At 42.0% G+C, this 22,145-nt stretch overlaps 26 non-coding genes across 26 annotated transcripts; 16 read left to right on the forward strand and 10 right to left on the reverse strand.

Moving 5' to 3' along the window:
• Nucleotides 1–326: 326 nt before the first annotated feature.
• Nucleotides 327–398, forward strand: trnag-ucc. Its single transcript has one exon. It is a non-coding gene; the product is annotated as a tRNA-Gly (tRNA).
• A 285-nt stretch (nt 399–683) lies between these two features.
• On the reverse strand, nt 684–755 carry trnap-agg. The gene has a single exon. It is a non-coding gene; the product is annotated as a tRNA-Pro (tRNA).
• A 988-nt stretch (nt 756–1,743) lies between these two features.
• On the forward strand, nt 1,744–1,815 carry trnag-ucc. The gene has a single exon. It is a non-coding gene; the product is annotated as a tRNA-Gly (tRNA).
• A 286-nt stretch (nt 1,816–2,101) lies between these two features.
• trnap-agg lies at nt 2,102–2,173 on the reverse strand. Its single transcript has one exon. It is a non-coding gene; the product is annotated as a tRNA-Pro (tRNA).
• Nucleotides 2,174–3,161: 988 nt separating this feature from the next.
• On the forward strand, nt 3,162–3,233 carry trnag-ucc. The gene has a single exon. It is a non-coding gene; the product is annotated as a tRNA-Gly (tRNA).
• Nucleotides 3,234–4,610: 1,377 nt separating this feature from the next.
• Nucleotides 4,611–4,682, forward strand: trnag-ucc. The gene has a single exon. It is a non-coding gene; the product is annotated as a tRNA-Gly (tRNA).
• Nucleotides 4,683–4,975: 293 nt separating this feature from the next.
• Nucleotides 4,976–5,047, reverse strand: trnap-agg. Its single transcript has one exon. It is a non-coding gene; the product is annotated as a tRNA-Pro (tRNA).
• A 989-nt stretch (nt 5,048–6,036) lies between these two features.
• trnag-ucc lies at nt 6,037–6,108 on the forward strand. The gene has a single exon. It is a non-coding gene; the product is annotated as a tRNA-Gly (tRNA).
• Nucleotides 6,109–6,394: 286 nt separating this feature from the next.
• Nucleotides 6,395–6,466, reverse strand: trnap-agg. The gene has a single exon. It is a non-coding gene; the product is annotated as a tRNA-Pro (tRNA).
• Nucleotides 6,467–7,454: 988 nt separating this feature from the next.
• trnag-ucc lies at nt 7,455–7,526 on the forward strand. Its single transcript has one exon. It is a non-coding gene; the product is annotated as a tRNA-Gly (tRNA).
• A 292-nt stretch (nt 7,527–7,818) lies between these two features.
• Nucleotides 7,819–7,890, reverse strand: trnap-agg. The gene has a single exon. It is a non-coding gene; the product is annotated as a tRNA-Pro (tRNA).
• Nucleotides 7,891–8,881: 991 nt separating this feature from the next.
• trnag-ucc lies at nt 8,882–8,953 on the forward strand. Its single transcript has one exon. It is a non-coding gene; the product is annotated as a tRNA-Gly (tRNA).
• Nucleotides 8,954–9,239: 286 nt separating this feature from the next.
• On the reverse strand, nt 9,240–9,311 carry trnap-agg. Its single transcript has one exon. It is a non-coding gene; the product is annotated as a tRNA-Pro (tRNA).
• A 991-nt stretch (nt 9,312–10,302) lies between these two features.
• On the forward strand, nt 10,303–10,374 carry trnag-ucc. Its single transcript has one exon. It is a non-coding gene; the product is annotated as a tRNA-Gly (tRNA).
• Nucleotides 10,375–10,722: 348 nt separating this feature from the next.
• On the reverse strand, nt 10,723–10,794 carry trnap-agg. Its single transcript has one exon. It is a non-coding gene; the product is annotated as a tRNA-Pro (tRNA).
• A 987-nt stretch (nt 10,795–11,781) lies between these two features.
• trnag-ucc lies at nt 11,782–11,853 on the forward strand. The gene has a single exon. It is a non-coding gene; the product is annotated as a tRNA-Gly (tRNA).
• A 1,427-nt stretch (nt 11,854–13,280) lies between these two features.
• Nucleotides 13,281–13,352, forward strand: trnag-ucc. Its single transcript has one exon. It is a non-coding gene; the product is annotated as a tRNA-Gly (tRNA).
• Nucleotides 13,353–14,700: 1,348 nt separating this feature from the next.
• On the forward strand, nt 14,701–14,772 carry trnag-ucc. The gene has a single exon. It is a non-coding gene; the product is annotated as a tRNA-Gly (tRNA).
• A 286-nt stretch (nt 14,773–15,058) lies between these two features.
• Nucleotides 15,059–15,130, reverse strand: trnap-agg. The gene has a single exon. It is a non-coding gene; the product is annotated as a tRNA-Pro (tRNA).
• A 985-nt stretch (nt 15,131–16,115) lies between these two features.
• Nucleotides 16,116–16,187, forward strand: trnag-ucc. The gene has a single exon. It is a non-coding gene; the product is annotated as a tRNA-Gly (tRNA).
• A 287-nt stretch (nt 16,188–16,474) lies between these two features.
• trnap-agg lies at nt 16,475–16,546 on the reverse strand. The gene has a single exon. It is a non-coding gene; the product is annotated as a tRNA-Pro (tRNA).
• A 988-nt stretch (nt 16,547–17,534) lies between these two features.
• Nucleotides 17,535–17,611, forward strand: trnag-ucc. The gene has a single exon. It is a non-coding gene; the product is annotated as a tRNA-Gly (tRNA).
• A 1,360-nt stretch (nt 17,612–18,971) lies between these two features.
• On the forward strand, nt 18,972–19,043 carry trnag-ucc. The gene has a single exon. It is a non-coding gene; the product is annotated as a tRNA-Gly (tRNA).
• Nucleotides 19,044–19,329: 286 nt separating this feature from the next.
• Nucleotides 19,330–19,401, reverse strand: trnap-agg. The gene has a single exon. It is a non-coding gene; the product is annotated as a tRNA-Pro (tRNA).
• A 986-nt stretch (nt 19,402–20,387) lies between these two features.
• Nucleotides 20,388–20,459, forward strand: trnag-ucc. Its single transcript has one exon. It is a non-coding gene; the product is annotated as a tRNA-Gly (tRNA).
• A 1,340-nt stretch (nt 20,460–21,799) lies between these two features.
• Nucleotides 21,800–21,871, forward strand: trnag-ucc. The gene has a single exon. It is a non-coding gene; the product is annotated as a tRNA-Gly (tRNA).
• The last annotated feature ends 274 nt before the right edge of the window (nt 21,872–22,145 follow it).

The following is a 22,145-nucleotide window of genomic DNA, read 5'->3' on the forward strand; positions in this document are numbered from 1 at the left end:
GTCAGGAGACTCCTCTGAAGTCAGAACAGTCTATGTGCCAACTTCTGTTTGTAGAATCCAAAATCTTTGGGCTTCAAAGTAATGTGACCCCACTTGTCGCAATGTTCTCCGTTTTGCCCTACTTCCCCCACAAGTGTCACGGCCTAATTTGAAGGTAACCTGTACTGATTAAAATGATAGATGTTTTAACCAGGGACCTCTCGCAACCTAAGCAATAATCATACACCTAAACCAACGATCCTTTTGGTCAAAGAATGATCAATTTCCACAAAAATGACGGTCAAGATATGAGTCGATGTCTCCATGTTGCTAATGACTAGCACATAGCATTGGTGGTATAGTGGTGAGCATAGCTGCCTTCCAAGCAGTTGACCTGGGTTCGATTCCCGGCCAATGCAGAGCATGAAAAATTCACTTTTTTAGGCCCTGGATGTCATTTCAAGTGTATTACATTTGAATCATTATCGTTGTTCGTGGCAGTTAGAATTGCTCCTACATTCTTCAGTTTATCTAAAATAATAAATGTTGTGCGACGTTGAACCAACAAGTGCATATCAAAATAGATTTGCAGTCCTTCGCCAAAACCATTCAGCCATCCTTGTCCTGCGCCCAAGAGGTGATAGTTGGCATTCCGACCATTGGCCAAAGATCTGCCTGTCTGAGCTTGTTCAAGGATCTGCAAAGGGCTCATCCGGGATTTGAACCCGGGACCTCTCGCACCCTAAGCGAGAATCATACCCCTAGACCAACGAGCCTTATGTCCAAAGTGTTTTTCTTTCTTTCTGCAGCAATGTCAGTGAAGATATCGATTGACGTGTCCACGGTGCTTGGAACGATTGAACATCATGTGAGTGTTTTGTGCTTTACTTGTGAGCATGACAGTCTTCCAAACTCTTGACCATGGTTCAGTTCAAATCTTCTGTAGTTCATCTGCTGTGTCTTTCACATTCTGTCTTCTTCAGTCGCGACAGCTAACTGATGACGAGTTTTTATAAATGAATATAGTGCAAAATGAGATCAAATCATTTTTTAAAGGAGAAATGAAAAATAAGACTTCAAAAAGAATGGAACTCGTTTATTTTGAGTCAAATGAAGCAAAGGTACGTGAATCAAAGTAAATTAATGTTGAAAATACCCATTCAAATAGATCAGTGTTCAACGAGAGAGATTGAGACTCAGCGTTTCCGTCTCCATCCTCCACAACTGCTTATGTTACCCCTCCATATCTGCAGTGAAAGATGGTGGACCGAGATCGTTTTTGTCAAACTACGAGACATACCTATAATCGGTCTTCTCACAAAACATCTCTAGCTTCCGAACCGTTTGACCTGCAATTTCGTATGACCACTCTCTGGAAAGGGGAGACCCTCACGAACACGGTGGTATTCTCGATTTTTCTCTACATACCCCACAAGTGTCAGGAGACTCCTCTGAAGTCAGAACAGTCTATGTGCCAACTTCTGTTTGTAGAATCCAAAATCTTTGGGCTTCAAAGTAATGTGACCCCACTTGTCGCAATGTTCTCCGTTTTGCCCTACTTTCCCCACAAGTGTCACAGGCCTAATTGAAGGTAACCTGTACTGATTAAAATGATAGATGTTTTAACCAGGGACCTCTCGCAACCTAAGCCAATAATCATACACCTAAACCAACGATCCTTTTGGTCAAAGAATGATCAATTTCCACAAAAATGACGGTCAAGATATGAGTCGATGTCTCCATGTTGCTAATGACCTGCACATAGCATTGGTGGTATAGTGGTGAGCATAGCTGCCTTCCAAGCAGTTGACCCGGGTTCGATTCCCGGCCAATGCAGAGCATGAAAAATTCACTTTTTTAGGCCCTGGATGTCATTTCAAGTGTATTACATTTGAATCATTATCGTTGTTCGTGGCAGTTAGAATTGCTCCTACATTCTTCAGTTTATCTAAAATAATAAATGTTGTGCGACGTTGAACCAACAAGTGCATATCAAAATAGATTTGCAGTCCATCGCCAAAACCATTCAGCCATCCTTGTCCTGCGCCCAAGAGGTGATAGTTGGCATTCCGACCATTGGTCAAAGATCTGCCTGTCTGAGCTTGTTCAAGGATCTGCAAAAGGGCTCATCCGGGATTTGAACCCGGGACCTCTCGCACCCTAAGCGAGAATCATACCCCTAGACCAACGAGCCTTATGTCCAAAGTGTTTTTCTTTCTTTCTGCAGCAATGTCAGTGAAGATATCGATTGACGAGTCCACGGTGCTTGGAACGATTGAACATCATGTGAGTGTTTTGTGCTTTACTTGTGAGCATGACAGTCTTCCAAACTCTTGACCATGGTTCAGTTCAAATCTTCTGTAGTTCATCTGTTGTGTCTTTCACATTCTGTCTTCTTCAGTCGCGACTGCTAACTGATGACGAGTTTTTATAAATGAATATAGTGCAAAATGAGATCAAATCATTTTTTAAGGAAAAATGAAAAAATAAGACTTCAAAAAGAATGGAACTCGTTTATTTTGAGTCAAATGAAGCAAAGGTACGTGAATCAAAGTAAATTAATGTTGAAAATACCCATTCAAATAGATCAGTGTTCAACGAGAGAGATTGAGACTCAGCGTTTCCGTCTCCATCCTCCACAACTGCCTATGTTACCCCTCCATATCTGCAGTGAAAGATGGTGGACCGAGATCGTTTTTGTCAAACTACATGAGACATACCTATAATCGGTCTTCTCACTAAAACATCTCTAGCTTCGAACCGTTTGACCTGCAATTTCGTATGACCACTCTCTGGAAAGGGGAGAGCCTCACGAACACGGTGGTATTCTCGATTTTTCTCTACATCCCCACAAGTGTCAGGAGACTCCTCTGAAGTCAGAACAGTCTATGTGCCAACTTCTGTTTGTAGAATCCAAAATCTTTGGGCTTCAAAATAATGTGACCCACTTGTCGCAATGTTCTCCGTTTTGCCCTACTTTCCCCACAAGTGTCACAGGCCTAATTTGAAGGTAACCTGTACTGATTAAAATGATAGATGTTTTAACCAGGGACCTCTCGCAACCTAAGCAATAATCATACACCTAAACCAACGATCCTTTTGGTCAAAGAATGATCAATTTCCACAAAAATGACGGTCAAGATATGAGTCGATGTCTCCATGTTGCTAATAACAAGCACATAGCATTGGTGGTATAGTGGTGAGCATAGCTGCCTTCCAAGCAGTTGACCCGGGTTCGATTCCCGGCCAATGCAGAGCATGAAAAATTCATTAGTTTTAGGCCTGGATGTCATTTCAAGTGTATTACATTTGAATCATTATCGTTGTTCGTGGCAGTTAGAATTGCTCCTACATTCTTCAGTTTATCTAAAATAATAAATGTTGTGCGACGTTGAACCAACAAGTGCATATCAAAATAGATTTGCAGTCCATCGCCAAAACCATTCAGCCATCCTTGTCCTGCGCCCAAGAGGTGATAGTTGGCATTCCGACCATTGGTCAAAGATCTGCCTGTCTGAGCTTGTTCAAGGATCTGCAAAAGGGCTCATCCGGGATTTGAACCCGGGACCTTTGAACCCCCTAGACCTCGCACCCTAAGCAATGTCAGAGAATCATACCCCCCAGTAGACCAACGAGCCTTATGTCCAAAGTGTTTTTTTTCTTTCTTTCTGCAGCAATGTCAGTGAAGATATCGATTGACGTGTCCACGGTGCTTGGAACGATTGAACATCATGTGAGTGTTTTGTGCTTTACTTGTGAGCATGACAGTCTTCCAAACTCTTGACCATGGTTCAGTTCAAATCTTCTGTAGTTCATCTGCTGTGTCTTTCACATTCTGTCTTCTTCAGTCGCGACTGCTAACTGATGACGAGTTTTTATAAATGAATATAGTGCAAAATGAGATCAAATCATTTTTTAAGGAGAGATGAAAAAATAAGACTTCAAAAAGAATGGAACTCGTTTATTTTGAGTCAAATGACGCAAAGGTACGTGAATCAAAGTAAATTAATGTTGAAAATACCCATTCAAATAGATCAGTGTTCAACGAGAGAGATTGAGACTCAGCGTATCCGTCTCCATCCTCCACAACTGCTTATGTTACCCCTCCATATCTGCAGTGAAAGATGGTGGACCGAGATCGTTTTTGTCAAACCATGAGACATACCTATAATCGGTCTTCTCACTAAAACATCTCTAGCTTCCGAACCGTTTGACCTGCAATTTCGTATGACCACTCTCTGGAAAGGGGAGACCCTCACGAACACGGTGGTATTCTCGATTTTTCTCTACATACCCCACAAGTGTCAGGAGACTCCTCTGAAGTCAGAACAGTCTATGTGCCAACTTCTGTTTGTAGAATCCAAAATCTTTGGGCTTCAAAATAATGTGACCCACTTGTCGCAATGTTCTCCGTTTTTTGCCCTACTTTCCCCACAAGTGTCACAGGCCTAATCTTGAAGGTAACCTGTACTGATTAAAATGATAGATGTTTTAACCAGGGACCTCTCGCAACCTAAGCAATAATCATACACCTAAACCAACGATCCTTTGGTCAAAGAATGATCACTTTCCACAAAAATGACGGTCAAGATATGAGTCGATGTCTCCATGTTGCTAATAACCTGCACATAGCATTGGTGGTATAGTGGTGAGCATAGCTGCCTTCCAAGCAGTTGACCTGGGTTCGATTCCCGGCCAATGCAGAGCATGAGAACTTCATTTTTTTAGGGGCTGGATGTCATTTCAAGTGTATTACATTTGAATCATTATCGTTGTTCGTGGCAGTTAGAATTGCTCCTACATTCTTCAGTTTATCTAAAATAATAAATGTTGTGCGACGTTGAACCAACAAGTGCATATCAAAATAGATTTGCAGTCCAGCTTGTTCGCCAAAACCATTCAGCCATCCTTGTCCTGCGCCCAAGATGTGATAGTGGCATTCTGCGACCATTGGTCAAAGATCTGCCTGTCTGAGCTTGTTCAAGGATCTGCAAAAGGGCTCATCCGGGATTTGAACCCGGGACCTCTCGCACCCTAAGCGAGAATCATACCCCTAGACCAACGAGCCTTATGTCCAAAGTACTTTTTCTTTCTTTCTGCAGCAATGTCAGTGAAGATATCGATTGACGTGTCCACGGTGCTTGGAACGATTGAACATCATGTGAGTGTTTTGTGCTTTACTTGTGAGCATGACAGTCTTCCAAACTCTTGACCATGCTTCAGTTCAAATCTTCTGTAGTTCATCTGCTTGTGTCTTTCACATTCTGTCTTCTTCAGTCGCGACTGCTAACTGATGACGAGTTTTTATAAATGAATATAGTGCAAAATGAGATCAAATCATTTTTTAAGGAAAATGAAAAAATAAGACTTCAAAAAGAATGGAACTCGTTTATTTTGAGTCAAATGACGCAAAGGTACGTGAATCAAAGTAAATTAATGTTGAAAATACCCATTCAAATAGATCAGTGTTCAACGAGAGAGATTGAGACTCAGCGTTTCCGTCTCCATCCTCCACAACTGCTTATGTTACCCCTCCATATCTGCAGTGAAAGATGGTGGACCGAGATCGTTTTTGTCAAACTACGAGACATACCTATAATCGGTCTTCTCACTAAAACATCTCTAGCTTCCGAACCGTTTGACCTGCAATTTCGCATGACCACTCTCTGGAAAGGGGAGAGCCTCACGAACACGGTGGTATTCTCGATTTTTCTCTACATACCCCACAAGTGTCAGGAGACTCCTCTGAAGTCAGAACAGTCTATGTGCCAACTTCTGTTTGTAGAATCCAAAATCTTTGGGCTTCAAAATAATGTGACCCCACTTGTCGCAATGTTCTCCGTTTTGCCCTACTTTCCCCACAAGTGTCACGGCCTAATTTGAAGGTAACCTGTACTGATTAAAATGATAGATGTTTTAACCAGGGACCTCTCGCAACCTAAGCAATAATCATACACCTAAACCAACGATCCTTTTGGTCAAAGAATGATCAATTTCCACAAAAATGACGGTCAAGATATGAGTCGATGTCTCCATGTTGCTAATGACCTGCACATAGCATTGGTGGTATAGTGGTGAGCATAGCTGCCTTCCAAGCAGTTGACCTGGGTTCGATTCCCGGCCAATGCAGAGCATGAAAAATTCACTAGTTTTAGGCCCTGGATGTCATTTCAAGTGTATTACATTTGAATCATTATCGTTGTTCGTGGCAGTTAGAATTGCTCCTACATTCTTCAGTTTATCTAAAATAATAAATGTTGTGCGACGTTGAACCAACAAGTGCATATCAAAATAGATTTGCAGTCCATCGCCAAAACCATTCAGCCATCCTTGTCCTGCGCCCAAGATGTGATAGTTGGCATTCCGACCATTGGTCAAAGATCTGCCTGTCTGAGCTTGTTCAAGGATCTGCAAAGGGCTCATCCGGGATTTGAACCCGGGACCTCTCGCACCCTAAGCGAGAATCATACCCCTAGACCAACGAGCCTTATGTCCAAAGTGTTTTTCTTTCTTTCTGCAGCAATGTCAGTGAAGATATCGATTGACGTGTCCACGGTGCTTGGAACGATTGAACATCATGTGAGTGTTTTGTGCTTTACTTGTGAGCATGACAGTCTTCCAAACTCTTGACCATGGTTCAGTTCAAATCTTCTGTAGTTCATCTGCTGTGTCTTTCACATTCTGTCTTCTTCAGTCGCGACTGCTAACTGATGACGAGTTTTTATAAATGAATATAGTGCAAAATGAGATCAAATCGTTTTTTAAGGAGAATGAAAAAATAAGACTTCAAAAAGAATGGAACTCGTTTATTTTGAGTCAAATGACGCAAAGGTACGTGAATCAAAGTAAATTAATGTTGAAAATACCCATTCAAATAGATCAGTGTTCAACGTAGAGAGATTGAGACTCAGCGTTTCCGTCTCCATCCTCCACAACTGCTTATGTTACCCCTCCATATCTGCAGTGAAAGATGGTGGACCTAGATCGTTTTTTGTCAAACCATGAGACATACCTATAATCGGTCTTCTCACTAAAACATCTCTAGCTTCCGAACCGTTTGACCTGCAATTTCGTATGACCACTCTCTGGAAAGGGGAGAGCCTCACGAACACGGTGGTATTCTCGATTTTTCTCTACATCCCCCACAAGTGTCAGGAGACTCCTCTGAAGTCAGAACAGTCTATGTGCCAACTTCTGTTTGTAGAATCCAAAATCTTTGGGCTTCAAAGTAATGTGACCCACTTGTCGCAATGTTCTCCGTTTTGCCCTACTTTCCCCACAAGTGTCACAGGCCTAATTTGAAGGTAACCTGTACTGATTAAAATGATAGATGTTTTAACCAGGGACCTCTCGCAACCTAAGCAATAATCATACACCTAAACCAACGATCCTTTGGTCAAAGAATGATCAATTTCCACAAAAATGACGGTCAAGATATGAGTCGATGTCTCCATGTTGCTAATGACCTGCACATAGCATTGGTGGTATAGTGGTGAGCATAGCTGCCTTCCAAGCAGTTGACCTGGGTTCGATTCCCGGCCAATGCAGAGCATGAAAAATTCACTAGTTTTAGGCCCTGGATGTCATTTCAAGTGTATTACATTTGAATCATTATCGTTGTTCGTGGCAGTTAGAATTGCTCCTACATTCTTCAGTTTATCTAAAATAATAAATGTTGTGCGTTGAACCAACAAGTGCATATCAAAATAGATTTGCAGTCCATCGTCCAAAACCATTCAGCCATCCTTGTCCTGCGCCCAAGATGTGATAGTTGGAGCATTCCTTTCTGACCATTGGTCAAAGATCTGCCTGTCTGAGCTTGTTCAAGGATCTGCAAAAGGGCTCATCCGGGATTTGAACCCGGGACCTCTCGCACCCTAAGCGAGAATCATACCCCTAGACCAACGAGCCTTATGTCCAAAGTGTTTTTCTTTCTTTCTGCAGCAATGTCAGTGAAGATATCGATTGACGTGTCCACGGTGCTTGGAACGATTGAACATCATGTGAGTGTTTTGTGCTTTACTTGTGAGCATGACAGTCTTCCAAACTCTTGACCATGGTTCAGTTCAAATCTTCTGTAGTTCATCTGCTGTGTCTTTCACATTCTGTCTTCTTCAGTCGCGACTGCTAACTGATGACGAGTTTTTATAAATGAATATAGTGCAAAATGAGATCAAATCATTTTTTAAGGAGAGATGAAAAAATAAGACTTCAAAAAGAATGGAACTCGTTTATTTTGAGTCAAATGACGCAAAGGTACGTGAATCAAAGTAAATTAATGTTGAAAATACCCATTCAAATAGATCAGTGTTCAACGAGAGAGATTGAGACTCAGCGTTTTCCGTCTCCATCCTCCACAACTGCTTATGTTACCCCTCCATATCTGCAGTGAAAGATGGTGGACCGAGATCGTTTTTTGTCAAACTACGAGACATACCTATAATCGGTCTTCTCACTAAAACATCTCTAGCTTCCGAACCGTTTGACCTGCAATTTCGTATGACCACTCTCTGGAAAGGGGAGAGCCTCACGAACACGGTGGTATTCTCGATTTTTCTCTACATACCCCACAAGTGTCAGGAGACTCCTCTGAAGTCAGAACAGTCTATGTGCCAACTTCTGTTTGTAGAATCCAAAATCTTTGGGCTTCAAAATAATGTGACCCCACTTGTCGCAATGTTCTCCGTTTTGCCCTACTTTCCCCACAAGTGTCACAGGCCTAATTTGAAGGTAACCTGTACTGATTAAAATGATAGATGTTTTAACCAGGGACCTCTCGCAACCTAAGCAATAATCATACACCTAAACCAACGATCCTTTTGGTCAAAGAATGATCAATTTCCACAAAAATGACGGTCAAGATATGAGTCGATGTCTCCATGTTGCTAATGACTAGCACATAGCATTGGTGGTATAGTGGTGAGCATAGCTGCCTTCCAAGCAGTTGACCTGGGTTCGATTCCCGGCCAATGCAGAGCATGAAAAATTCACTAGTTTTAGGGGCTGGATGTCATTTCAAGTGTATTACATTTGAATCATTATCGTTGTTCGTGGCAGTTAGAATTGCTCCTACATTCTTCAGTTTATCTAAAATAATAAATGTTGTGCGACGTTGAACCAACAAGTGCATATCAAAATAGATTTGCAGTCCATCGCCAAAACCATTCAGCCATCCTTGTCCTGCGCCCAAGAGGTGATAGTTGGCATTCCGACCATTGGTCAAGATCTGCCTGTCTGAGCTTGTTCAAGGATCTGCAAAAGGGCTCATCCGGGATTTGAACCCGGGACCTCTCGCACCCTAAGCGAGAATCATACCCCTAGACCAACGAGCCTTATGTCCAAAGTGTTTTTCTTTCTTTCTGCAGCAATGTCAGTGAAGATATCGATTGACGTGTCCACGGTGCTTGGAACGATTGAACATCATGTGAGTGTTTTGTGCTTTACTTGTGAGCATGACAGTCTTCCAAACTCTTGACCATGGTTCAGTTCAAATCTTCTGTAGTTCATCTGCTGTGTCTTTCACATTCTGTCTTCTTCAGTCGCGACTGCTAACTGATGACGAGTTTTTATAAATGAATATAGTGCAAAATGAGATCAAATCATTTTTTAAAGGAGAAAAATGATGAAAAATAAGACTTCAAAAAGAATGGAACTCGTTTATTTTGAGTCAAATGAAGCAAAGGTACGTGAATCAAAGTAAATTAATGTTGAAAATACCCATTCAAATAGATCAGTTTTCAACGAGAGAGATTGAGACTCAGCGTTTCCGTCTCCATCCTCCACAACTGCCTATGTTACCCCTCCATATCTGCAGTGAAAGATGGTGGACCTAGATCGTTTTTGTCAAACCATGAGACATACCTATAATCGGTCTTCTCACATAAAACATCTCTAGCTTCGGAACCGTTTGACCTGCAATTTCGCATGACCACTCTCTGGAAAGGGGAGACCTCACGAACACGGTGGTATTCTCGATTTTCTCTACATACCCCACAAGTGTCAGGAGACTCGTCTGAAGTCAGAACAGTCTATGTGCCAACTTCTGTTTGTAGAATCCAAAATCTTTGGGCTTCAAAATAATGTGACCCACTTGTCGCAATGTTCTCCGTTTGCCCTACTTTCCCCACAAGTGTCACAGGCCTAATTTGAAGGTAACCTGTACTGATTAAAATGATATATGTTTTAACCAGGGACCTCTCGCAACCTAAGCCATAATCATACACCTAAACCAACGATCCTTTTGGTCAAAGAATGATCAATTTCCACAAAAATGACGGTCAAGATATGAGTCGATGTCTCCATGTTGCTAATAACCTGCACATAGCATTGGTGGTATAGTGGTGAGCATAGCTGCCTTCCAAGCAGTTGACCTGGGTTCGATTCCCGGCCAATGCAGAGCATGAGAACTTCATTTTTAGGGGCTGGATGTCATTTCAAGTGTATTACATTTGAATCATTATCGTTGTTCGTGGCAGTTAGAATTGCTCCTACATTCTTCAGTTTATCTAAAATAATAAATGTTGTGCGACGTTGAACCAACAAGTGCATATCAAAATAGATTTGCAGTCCATCGCCAAAACCATTCAGCCATCCTTGTCCTGAGGTGATAGTTGGCGTTCCGACGCCCAAGATCTGCCTGTCTGATAGGATCTGCAAAGGCTCATCCGGGATTTGAACCGGGACCTCTCGCACCATTGGAATCAAAGACCAACGCCTGTCTGAGCTTGTTCAAGGATCTGCAAAGGGCTCATCCGGGATTTGAACCCGGGACCTCTCGCACCCTAAGCGAGAATCATACCCCTAGACCAACGAGCCTTATGTCCAAAGTGTTTTTCTTTCTTTCTGCAGCAATGTCAGTGAAGATATCGATTGACGTGTCCACGGTGCTTGGAACGATTGAACATCATGTGAGTGTTTTGTGCTTTACTTGTGAGCATGACAGTCTTCCAAACTCTTGACCATGGTTCAGTTCAAATCTTCTGTAGTTCATCTGCTGTGTCTTTCACATTCTGTCTTCTTCAGTCGCGACAGCTAACTGATGACGAGTTTTTATAAATGAATATAGTGCAAAATGAGATCAAATCATTTTTTAAGGAGAATGAAAAAATAAGACTTCAAAAAGAATGGAACTCGTTTATTTTGAGTCAAATGAAGCAAAGGTACGTGAATCAAAGTAAATTAATGTTGAAAATACCCATTCAAATAGATCAGTGTTCAAGTAGAGAGATTGAGACTCAGCGTTTCCGTCTCCATCCTCCACAACTGCTTATGTTACCCCTCCATATCTGCAGTGAAAGATGGTGGACCGAGATCGTTTTTGTCAAACTACGAGACATACCTATAATCGGTCTTCTCACTAAAACATCTCTAGCTTCCGAACCGTTTGACCTGCAATTTCGTATGACCACTCTCTGGAAAGGGGAGAGCCTCACGAACACGGTGGTATTCTCGATTTTTCTCTACATACCCCACAAGTGTCAGGAGACTCCTCTGAAGTCAGAACAGTCTATGTGCCAACTTCTGTTTGTAGAATCCAAAATCTTTGGGCTTCAAAATAATGTGACCCCACTTGTCGCAATGTTCTCCGTTTTGCCCTACGTTTCCCACAAGTGTCACGGCCTAATTTGAAGGTAACCTGTACTGATTAAAATGATAGATGTTTTAACCAGGGACCTCTCGCAACCTAAGCAATAATCATACACCTAAACCAACGATCCTTTTGGTCAAAGAATGATCAATTTCCACAAAAATGACGGTCAAGATATGAGTCGATGTCTCCATGTTGCTAATAACCTGCACATAGCATTGGTGGTATAGTGGTGAGCATAGCTGCCTTCCAAGCAGTTGACCTGGGTTCGATTCCCGGCCAATGCAGAGCATGAAAATTCATTTTTTTTAGGCCCTGGATGTCATTTCAAGTGTATTACATTTGAATCATTATCGTTGTTCGTGGCAGTTAGAATTGCTCCTACATTCTTCAGTTTATCTAAAATAATAAATGTTGTTTTGAGTTGAACCAACAAGTGCATATCAAAATAGATTTGCAGTCCATCGCCAAAACCATTCAGCCATCCTTGTCCTGCGCCCAAGATGTGATAGTTGGCATTCCGACCATTGGTCAAAGATCTGCCTGTCTGAGCTTGTTCAAGGATTTGAACCTCCACAAAGGGCTCATCCGGGATTTTCTGCAGCAATGAAAGATATCGGTGGACGGGACCAAGATCTGCCTGTCTGAGCTTGTTCAAGGATCTGTCAAACTCATATTTGAACGCACCCTAAGCGAGAATCATACCCCTAGACCAACGAGCCTTATGCCCAAAGTGTTTTTCTTTCTTTCTGCAGCAATGTCAGTGAAGATATCGATTGACGTGTCCACGGTGCTTGGAACGATTGAGCTTCCGACATCATGTGAGTGTTTTGTGCTTTACTTGTGAGCATGACAGTCTTCCAAACTCTTGACCATGGTTCAGTTCAAATCTTCTGTAGTTCATCTGCTGTGTCTTTCACATTCTGTCTTCTTCAGTCGCGACTGCTAACTGATGACGAGTTTTTATAAATGAATATAGTGCAAAATGAGATCAAATCGTTTTTTAAGGAAAAATGAAAAAATAAGACTTCAAAAGAATGGAACTCGTTTATTTTGAGTCAAATGACCGCAAAGGTACGTGAATCAAAGTAAATTAATGTTGAAAATACCCATTCAAATAGATCAGTTTTCAACGAGAGAGATTGAGACTCAGCGTTTCCGTCTCCATCCTCCACAACTGCTTATGTTACCCCTCCATATCTGCAGTGAAAGATGGTGGACCGAGATCGTTTTGTCAAACTATGAGACATACCTATAATCGGTCTTCTCACTAAAACATCTCTAGCTTCCGAACCGTTTGACCTGCAATTTCGTATGACCACTCTCTGGAAGGGGAGAGCCTCACGAACACGGTGGTATTCTCGATTTTTCTCTACATCCCCACAAGTGTCAGGAGACTCCTCTGAAGTCAGAACAGTCTATGTGCCAACTTCTGTTTGTAGAATCCAAAATCTTTGGGCTTCAAAATAATGTGACCCCACTTGTCGCAATGTTCTCCGTTTTGCCCTACGTTCCCCACAAGTGTCACGGCCTAATTTGAAGGTAACCTGTACTGATTAAAATGATAGATGTTTTAACCAGGGACCTCTCGCAACCTAAGCAATAATCATACACCTAAACCAACGATCCTTTTGGTCAAAGAATGATCAATTTCCACAAAAATGACGGTCAAGATATGAGTCGATGTCTCCATGTTGCTAATGACTAGCACATAGCATTGGTGGTATAGTGGTGAGCATAGCTGCCTTCCAAGCAGTTGACCTGGGTTCGATTCCCGACCAATGCAGAGCATGAAAAATTCACTAGTTTTAGGCCCTGGATGTCATTTCAAGTGTATTACATTTGAATCATTATCGTTGTTCGTGGCAGTTAGAATTGCTCCTACATTCTTCAGTTTATCTAAAATAATAAATGTTGTGCGACGTTGAACCAACAAGTGCATATCAAAATAGATTTGCAGTCCATCGCCAAAACCATTCAGCCATCCTTGTCCTGCGCCCAAGAGGTGATAGTTGGCATTCCGACCATTGGTCAAAGATCTGCCTGTCTGAGCTTGTTCAAGGATCTGCAAAAAATGGCTCATCCGGGATGTTGAACCCGGGACCTCTCGCACCCTAAGCGAGAATCATACCCCTAACCAACGAGCCTTATGTCCAAAGTGTTTTCTTTCTTTCTGCAGCAATGTCAGTGAAGATATCGATTGACGTGTCCACGGTGCTTGGAACGATTGAACATCATGTGAGTGTTTTGTGCTTTACTTGTGAGCATGACAGTCTTCCAAACTCTTGACCATGGTTCAGTTCAAATCTTCTGTAGTTCATCTGCTGTGTCTTTCACATTCTGTCTTCTTCAGTCGCGACTGCTAACTGATGACGAGTTTTTATAAATGAATATAGTGCAAAATGAGATCAAATCGTTTTTTAAGGAGAGATGAAAAAATAAGACTTCAAAAAGAATGGAACTCGTTTATTTTGAGTCAAATGACGCAAAGGTACGTGAATCAAAGTAAATTAATGTTGAAAATACCCATTCAAATAGATCAGTGTTCAACGAGAGAGATTGAGACTCAGCGTTTCCGTCTCCATCCTCCACAACTGCTTATGTTACCCCTCCATATCTGCAGTGAAAGATGGTGGACCGAGATCGTTTTTGTCAAACTACGAGACATACCTATAATCGGTCTTCTCACTAAAACATCTCTAGCTTCCGAACCGTTTGACCTGCAATTTCGTATGACCACTCTCTGGAAAGGGGAGAGCCTCACGAACACGGTGGTATTCTCGATTTTTCTCTACATACCCCACAAGTGTCAGGAGACTCCTCTGAAGTCAGAACAGTCTATGTGCCAACTTCTGTTTGTAGAATCCAAAATCTTTGGGCTTCAAAGTAATGTGACCCCACTTGTCGCAATGTTCTCCGTTTTGCCCTACGTTCCCCACAAGTGTCACGGCCTAATTTGAAGGTAACCTGTACTGATTAAAATGATAGATGTTTTAACCAGGGACCTCTCGCAACCTAAGCAATAATCATACACCTAAACCAACGATCCTTTTGGTCAAAGAATGATCAATTTCCACAAAAATGACGGTCAAGATATGAGTCGATGTCTCCATGTTGCTAATGACTAGCACATAGCATTGGTGGTATAGTGGTGAGCATAGCTGCCTTCCAAGCAGTTGACCTGGGTTCGATTCCCGACCAATGCAGAGCATGAAAAATTCACTAGTTTTAGGCCCTGGATGTCATTTCAAGTGTATTACATTTGAATCATTATCGTTGTTCGTGGCAGTTAGAATTGCTCCTACATTCTTCAGTTTATCTAAAATAATAAATGTTGTGCGACGTTGAACCAACAAGTGCATATCAAAATAGATTTGCAGTCCATCGCCAAAACCATTCAGCCATCCTTGTCCTGCGCCCAAGAGTGATAGTTGGCATTCCGCCCATTGGTCAAAGATCTGCCTGTCTGAGCTTGTTCAAGGATCTGCAAAAGGGCTCATCCGGGATTTGAACCCGGGACCTCTCGCACCCTAAGCGAGAATCATACCCCTAGACCAACGAGCCTTATGTCCAAAGTGTTTTTCTTTCTTTCTGCAGCAATGTCAGTGAAGATATCGATTGACGTGTCCACGGTGCTTGGAACGATTGAACATCATGTGAGTGTTTTGTGCTTTACTTGTGAGCATGACAGTCTTCCAAACTCTTGACCATGGTTCAGTTCAAATCTTCTGTAGTTCATCTGCTGTGTCTTTCACATTCTGTCTTCTTCAGTCGCGACTGCTAACTGATGACGAGTTTTTATAAATGAATATAGTGCAAAATGAGATCAAATCGTTTTTTAAGGAGAGATGAAAAAATAAGACTTCAAAAAGAATGGAACTCGTTTATTTTGAGTCAAATGACGCAAAGGTACGTGAATCAAAGTAAATTAATGTTGAAAATACCCATTCAAATAGATCAGTGTTCAACGAGAGAGATTGAGACTCAGCGTTTCCGTCTCCATCCTCCACAACTGCTTATGTTACCCCTCCATATCTGCAGTGAAAGATGGTGGACCGAGATCGTTTTTGTCAAACTACGAGACATACCTATAATCGGTCTTCTCACTAAAACATCTCTAGCTTCCGAACCGTTTGACCTGCAATTTCGTATGACCACTCTCTGGAAAGGGGAGAGCCTCACGAACACGGTGGTATTCTCGATTTTTCTACATACCCCACAAGTGTCAGGAGACTCCTCTGAAGTCAGAACAGTCTATGTGCCAACTTCTGTTTGTAGAATCCAAAATCTTTGGGCTTCAAAGTAATGTGACCCCACTTGTCGCAATGTTCTCCGTTTTGCCCTACGTTCCCCACAAGTGTCACGGCCTAATTTGAAGGTAACCTGTACTGATTAAAATGATAGATGTTTTAACCAGGGACCTCTCGCAACCTAAGCAATAATCATACACCTAAACCAACGATCCTTTTGGTCAAAGAATGATCAATTTCCACAAAATGACGGTCAAGATATGAGTCGATGTCTCCATGTTGCTAATGACTAGCACATAGCATTGGTGGTATAGTGGTGAGCATAGCTGCCTTCCAAGCAGTTGACCTGGGTTCGATTCCCGACCAATGCAGAGCATGAAAAATTCACTAGTTTTAGGCCCTGGATGTCATTTCAAGTGTATTACATTTGAATCATTATCGTTGTTCGTGGCAGTTAGAATTGCTCCTACATTCTTCAGTTTATCTAAAATAATAAATGTTGTGCGACGTTGAACCAACAAGTGCATATCAAAATAGATTTGCAGTCCATCGCCAAAACCATTCAGCCATCCTTGTCCTGCGCCCAAGAGGTGATAGTTGGCATTCCGACCATTGGTCAAAGATCTGCCTGTCTGAGCTTGTTCAAGGATCTGCAAAAGGGCTCATCCGGGATTTGAACCCGGGACCTCTCGCACCCTAAGCGAGAATCATACCCCTAGACCAACGAGCCTTATGTCCAAAGTGTTTTTCTTTCTTTCTGCAGCAATGTCAGTGAAGATATCGATTGACGTGTCCACGGTGCTTGGAACGATTGAACATCATGTGAGTGTTTTGTGCTTTACTTGTGAGCATGACAGTCTTCCAAACTCTTGACCATGGTTCAGTTCAAATCTTCTGTAGTTCATCTGCTGTGTCTTTCACATTCTGTCTTCTTCAGTCGCGACTGCTAACTGATGACGAGTTTTTATAAATGAATATAGTGCAAAATGAGATCAAATCGTTTTTTAAGGAGAGATGAAAAAATAAGACTTCAAAAAGAATGGAACTCGTTTATTTTGAGTCAAATGACGCAAAGGTACGTGAATCAAAGTAAATTAATGTTGAAAATACCCATTCAAATAGATCAGTGTTCAACGAGAGAGATTGAGACTCAGCGTTTCCGCTCCATCCTCCACAACTGCTTATGTTACCCCTCCATATCTGCAGTGAAAGATGGTGGACCGAGATCGTTTTTTGTCAAACTACGAGACATACCTATAATCGGTCTTCTCACTAAAACATCTCTAGCTTCCGAACCGTTTGACCTGCAATTTCGTATGACCACTCTCTGGAAAGGGGAGAGCCTCACGAACACGGTGGTATTCTCGATTTTTCTCTACATACCCCACAAGTGTCAGGAGACTCCTCTGAAGTCAGAACAGTCTATGTGCCAACTTCTGTTTGTAGAATCCAAAATCTTTGGGTTTCAAAGTAATGTGACCCCACTTGTCGCAATGTTCTCCGTTTTGCCCTACGTTCCCCACAAGTGTCACGGCCTAATTTGAAGGTAACCTGTACTGATTAAAATGATAGATGTTTTAACCAGGGACCTCTCGCAACCTAAGCAATAATCATACACCTAAACCAACGATCCTTTTGGTCAAAGAATGATCAATTTCCACAAAAATGACGGTCAAGATATGAGTCGATGTCTCCATGTTGCTAATGACTAGCACATAGCATTGGTGGTATAGTGGTGAGCATAGCTGCCTTCCAAGCAGTTGACCTGGGTTCGATTCCCATTCTGTCCAATGCAGAGCATGAAAAATTCATAGTTTTAGGCCCTGGATGTCATTTCAAGTGTATTACATTTGAATCATTATCGTTGTTCGTGGCAGTTAGAATTGCTCCTACATTCTTCAGTTTATCTAAAATAATAAATGTTGTGCGACGTTGAACCAACAAGTGCATATCAAAATAGATTTGCAGTCCATCGCCAAAACCATTCAGCCATCCTTGTCCTGCGCCCAAGAGGTGATAGTTGGCATTCCTCATTGGTCAAAGTCTGCCTGTCTGAGCTTGTTCAAGGATCTGCAAAGGGCTCATCCCCCTGACAAGTGTCACGGCCTAGATTTGAACCGGGACCTCTCGCACCCTAAGCGAGAATCATACCCTAGACCAACGAGCCTTATGTCCAAAGTGTTTTTCTTTCTTTCTGCAGCAATGTCAGTGAAGATATCGATTGACGTGTCCACGGTGCTTGGAACGATTGAACATCATGTGAGTGTTTTGTGCTTTACTTGTGAGCATGACAGTCTTCCAAACTCTTGACCATGGTTCAGTTCAAATCTTCTGTAGTTCATCTGCTGTGTCTTTCACATTCTGTCTTCTTCAGTCGCGACTGCTAACTGATGACGAGTTTTTATAAATGAATATAGTGCAAAATGAGATCAAATCGTTTTTTAAGGAGAGATGAAAAAATAAGACTTCAAAAAGAATGGAACTCGTTTATTTTGAGTCAAATGACGCAAAGGTACGTGAATCAAAGTAAATTAATGTTGAAAATACCCATTCAAATAGATCAGTGTTCAACGAGAGAGATTGAGACTCAGCGTTTCCGTCTCCATCCTCCACAACTGCTTATGTTACCCCTCCATATCTGCAGTGAAAGATGGTGGACCGAGATCGTTTTTGTCAAACTACGAGACATACCTATAATCGGTCTTCTCACTAAAACATCTCTAGCTTCCGAACCGTTTGACCTGCAATTTCGTATGACCACTCTCTGGAAAGGGGAGAGCCTCACGAACACGGTGGTATTCTCGATTTTTCTCTACATACCCCACAAGTGTCAGGAGACTCCTCTGAAGTCAGAACAGTCTATGTGCCAACTTCTGTTTGTAGAATCCAAAATCTTTGGGCTTCAAAGTAATGTGACCCCACTTGTCGCAATGTTCTCCGTTTTGCCCTACGTTCCCCACAAGTGTCACGGCCTAATTTGAAGGTAACCTGTACTGATTAAAATGATAGATGTTTTAACCAGGGACCTCTCGCAACCTAAGCAATAATCATACACCTAAACCAACGATCCTTTTGGTCAAAGAATGATCAATTTCCACAAAAATGACGGTCAAGATATGAGTCGATGTCTCCATGTTGCTAATGACTAGCACATAGCATTGGTGGTATAGTGGTGAGCATAGCTGCCTTCCAAGCAGTTGACCTGGGTTCGATTCCCGACCAATGCAGAGCATGAAAAATTCACTAGTTTTAGGCCCTGGATGTCATTTCAAGTGTATTACATTTGAATCATTATCGTTGTTCGTGGCAGTTAGAATTGCTCCTACATTCTTCAGTTTATCTAAAATAATAAATGTTGTGCGACGTTGAACCAACAAGTGCATATCAAAATAGATTTGCAGTCCATCGCCAAAACCATTCAGCCATCCTTGTCCTGCGCCCAAGATGTGATAGTTGGCATTCCGACCATTGGTCAAAGATCTGCCTGTCTGAGCTTGTTCAAGGATCTGCAAAGGGCTCATCCGGGATTTGAACCCGGGACCTCTCGCACCCTAAGCGAGAATCATACCCCTAGACCAACGAGCCTTATGTCCAAAGTGTTTTTTCTTCTTTCTGCAGCAATGTCAGTGAAGATATCGATTGACGTGTCCACGGTGCTTGGAACGATTGAACATCATGTGAGTGTTTTGTGCTTTACTTGTGAGCATGACAGTCTTCCAAACTCTTGACCATGGTTCAGTTCAAATCTTCTGTAGTTCATCTGCTGTGTCTTTCACATTCTGTCTTCTTCAGTCGCGACTGCTAACTGATGACGAGTTTTTATAAATGAATATAGTGCAAAATGAGATCAAATCGTTTTTTAAGGAGAGATGAAAAAATAAGACTTCAAAAGAATGGAACTCGTTTATTTTGAGTCAAATGACGCAAAGGTACGTGAATCAAAGTAAATTAATGTTGAAAATACCCATTCAAATAGATCAGTGTTCAACGAGAGATTGAGACTCAGCGTTTCCGTCTCCATCCTCCACAACTGCTTATGTTACCCCTCCATATCTGCAGTGAAAGATGGTGGACCGAGATCGTTTTTGTCAAACTACGAGACATACCTATAATCGGTCTTCTCACTAAAACATCTCTAGCTTCCGAACCGTTTGACCTGCAATTTCGTATGACCACTCTCTGGAAAGGGGAGAGCCTCACGAACACGGTGGTATTCTCGATTTTTCTCTACATACCCCACAAGTGTCAGGAGACTCCTCTGAAGTCAGAACAGTCTATGTGCCAACTTCTGTTTGTAGAATCCAAAATCTTTGGGCTTCAAAGTAATGTGACCCCACTTGTCGCAATGTTCTCCGTTTTGCCCTACGTTCCCCCACAAGTGTCACGGCCTAATTTGAAGGTAACCTGTACTGATTAAAATGATAGATGTTTTAACCAGGGACCTCTCGCAACCTAAGCAATAATCATACACCTAAACCAACGATCCTTTTGGTCAAAGAATGATCAATTTCCACAAAAATGACGGTCAAGATATGAGTCGATGTCTCCATGTTGCTAATGACTAGCACATAGCATTGGTGGTATAGTGGTGAGCATAGCTGCCTTCCAAGCAGTTGACCTGGGTTCGATTCCCGACCAATGCAGAGCATGAAAAATTCACTAGTTTTAGGCCCTGGATGTCATTTCAAGTGTATTACATTTGAATCATTATCGTTGTTCGTGGCAGTTAGAATTGCTCCTACATTCTTCAGTTTATCTAAAATAATAAATGTTGTGCGACGTTGAACCAACAAGTGCATATCAAAATAGATTTGCAGTCCATCGCCAAAACCATTCAGCCATCCTTGTCCTGCGCCCAAGAGGTGATAGTTGGCATTCCGACCATTGGTCAAAGATCTGCCTGTCTGAGCTTGTTCAAGGATCTGCAAAAGGGCTCATCCGGGATTTGAACCCGGGACCTCTCGCACCCTAAGCGAGAATCATACCCCAGACCAACGAGCCTTATGTCCAAAGTGTTTTCTTTCTTTCTGCAGCAATGTCAGTGAAGATATCGATTGACGTGTCCACGGTGCTTGGAACGATTGAACATCATGTGAGTGTTTTGTGCTTTACTTGTGAGCATGACAGTCTTCCAAACTCTTGACCATGGTTCAGTTCAAATCTTCTGTAGTTCATCTGCTGTGTCTTTCACATTCTGTCTTCTTCAGTCGCGACTGCTAACTGATGACGAGTTTTTATAAATGAATATAGTGCAAAATGAGATCAAATCGTTTTTTAAGGAGATGAAAAAATAAGACTTCAAAAAGAATGGAACTCGTTTATTTTGAGTCAAATGACGCAAAGGTACGTGAATCAAAGTAAATTAATGTTGAAAATACCCATTCAAATAGATCAGTGTTCAACGAGAGAGATTGAGACTCAGCGTTTCCGTCTCCATCCTCCACAACTGCTTATGTTACCCCTCCATATCTGCAGTGAAAGATGGTGGACCGAGATCGTTTTTGTCAAACTACGAGACATACCTATAATCGGTCTTCTCACTAAAACATCTCTAGCTTCCGAACCGTTTGACCTGCAATTTCGTATGACCACTCTCTGGAAAGGGGAGAGCCTCACGAACACGGTGGTATTCTCGATTTTTCTACATACCCCACAAGTGTCAGGAGACTCCTCTGAAGTCAGAACAGTCTATGTGCCAACTTCTGTTTGTAGAATCCAAAATCTTTGGGCTTCAAAGTAATGTGACCCCACTTGTCGCAATGTTCTCCGTTTTGCCCTACGTTCCCCACAAGTGTCACGGCCTAATTTGAAGGTAACCTGTACTGATTAAAATGATAGATGTTTTAACCAGGGACCTCTCGCAACCTAAGCAATAATCATACACCTAAACCAACGATCCTTTTGGTCAAAGAATGATCAATTTCCACAAAATGACGGTCAAGATATGAGTCGATGTCTCCATGTTGCTAATGACTAGCACATAGCATTGGTGGTATAGTGGTGAGCATAGCTGCCTTCCAAGCAGTTGACCTGGGTTCGATTCCCGGCCAATGCAGAGCATGAAAAATTCACTAGTTTTAGGCCCTGGATGTCATTTCAAGTGTATTACATTTGAATCATTATCGTTGTTCGTGGCAGTTAGAATTGCTCCTACATTCTTCAGTTTATCTAAAATAATAAATGTTGTGCGACGTTGAACCAACAAGTGCATATCAAAATAGATTTGCAGTCCATCGCCAAAACCATTCAGCCATCCTTGTCCTGCGCCCAAGAGGTGATAGTTGGCATTCCGACCATTGGTCAAAGATCTGCCTGTCTGAGCTTGTTCA

The sequence above is a fragment of the Oncorhynchus gorbuscha genome, linkage group LG03, assembly GCF_021184085.1.
Source record: "Oncorhynchus gorbuscha isolate QuinsamMale2020 ecotype Even-year linkage group LG03, OgorEven_v1.0, whole genome shotgun sequence".
Lineage (NCBI taxonomy): Eukaryota > Metazoa > Chordata > Actinopteri > Salmoniformes > Salmonidae > Oncorhynchus > Oncorhynchus gorbuscha.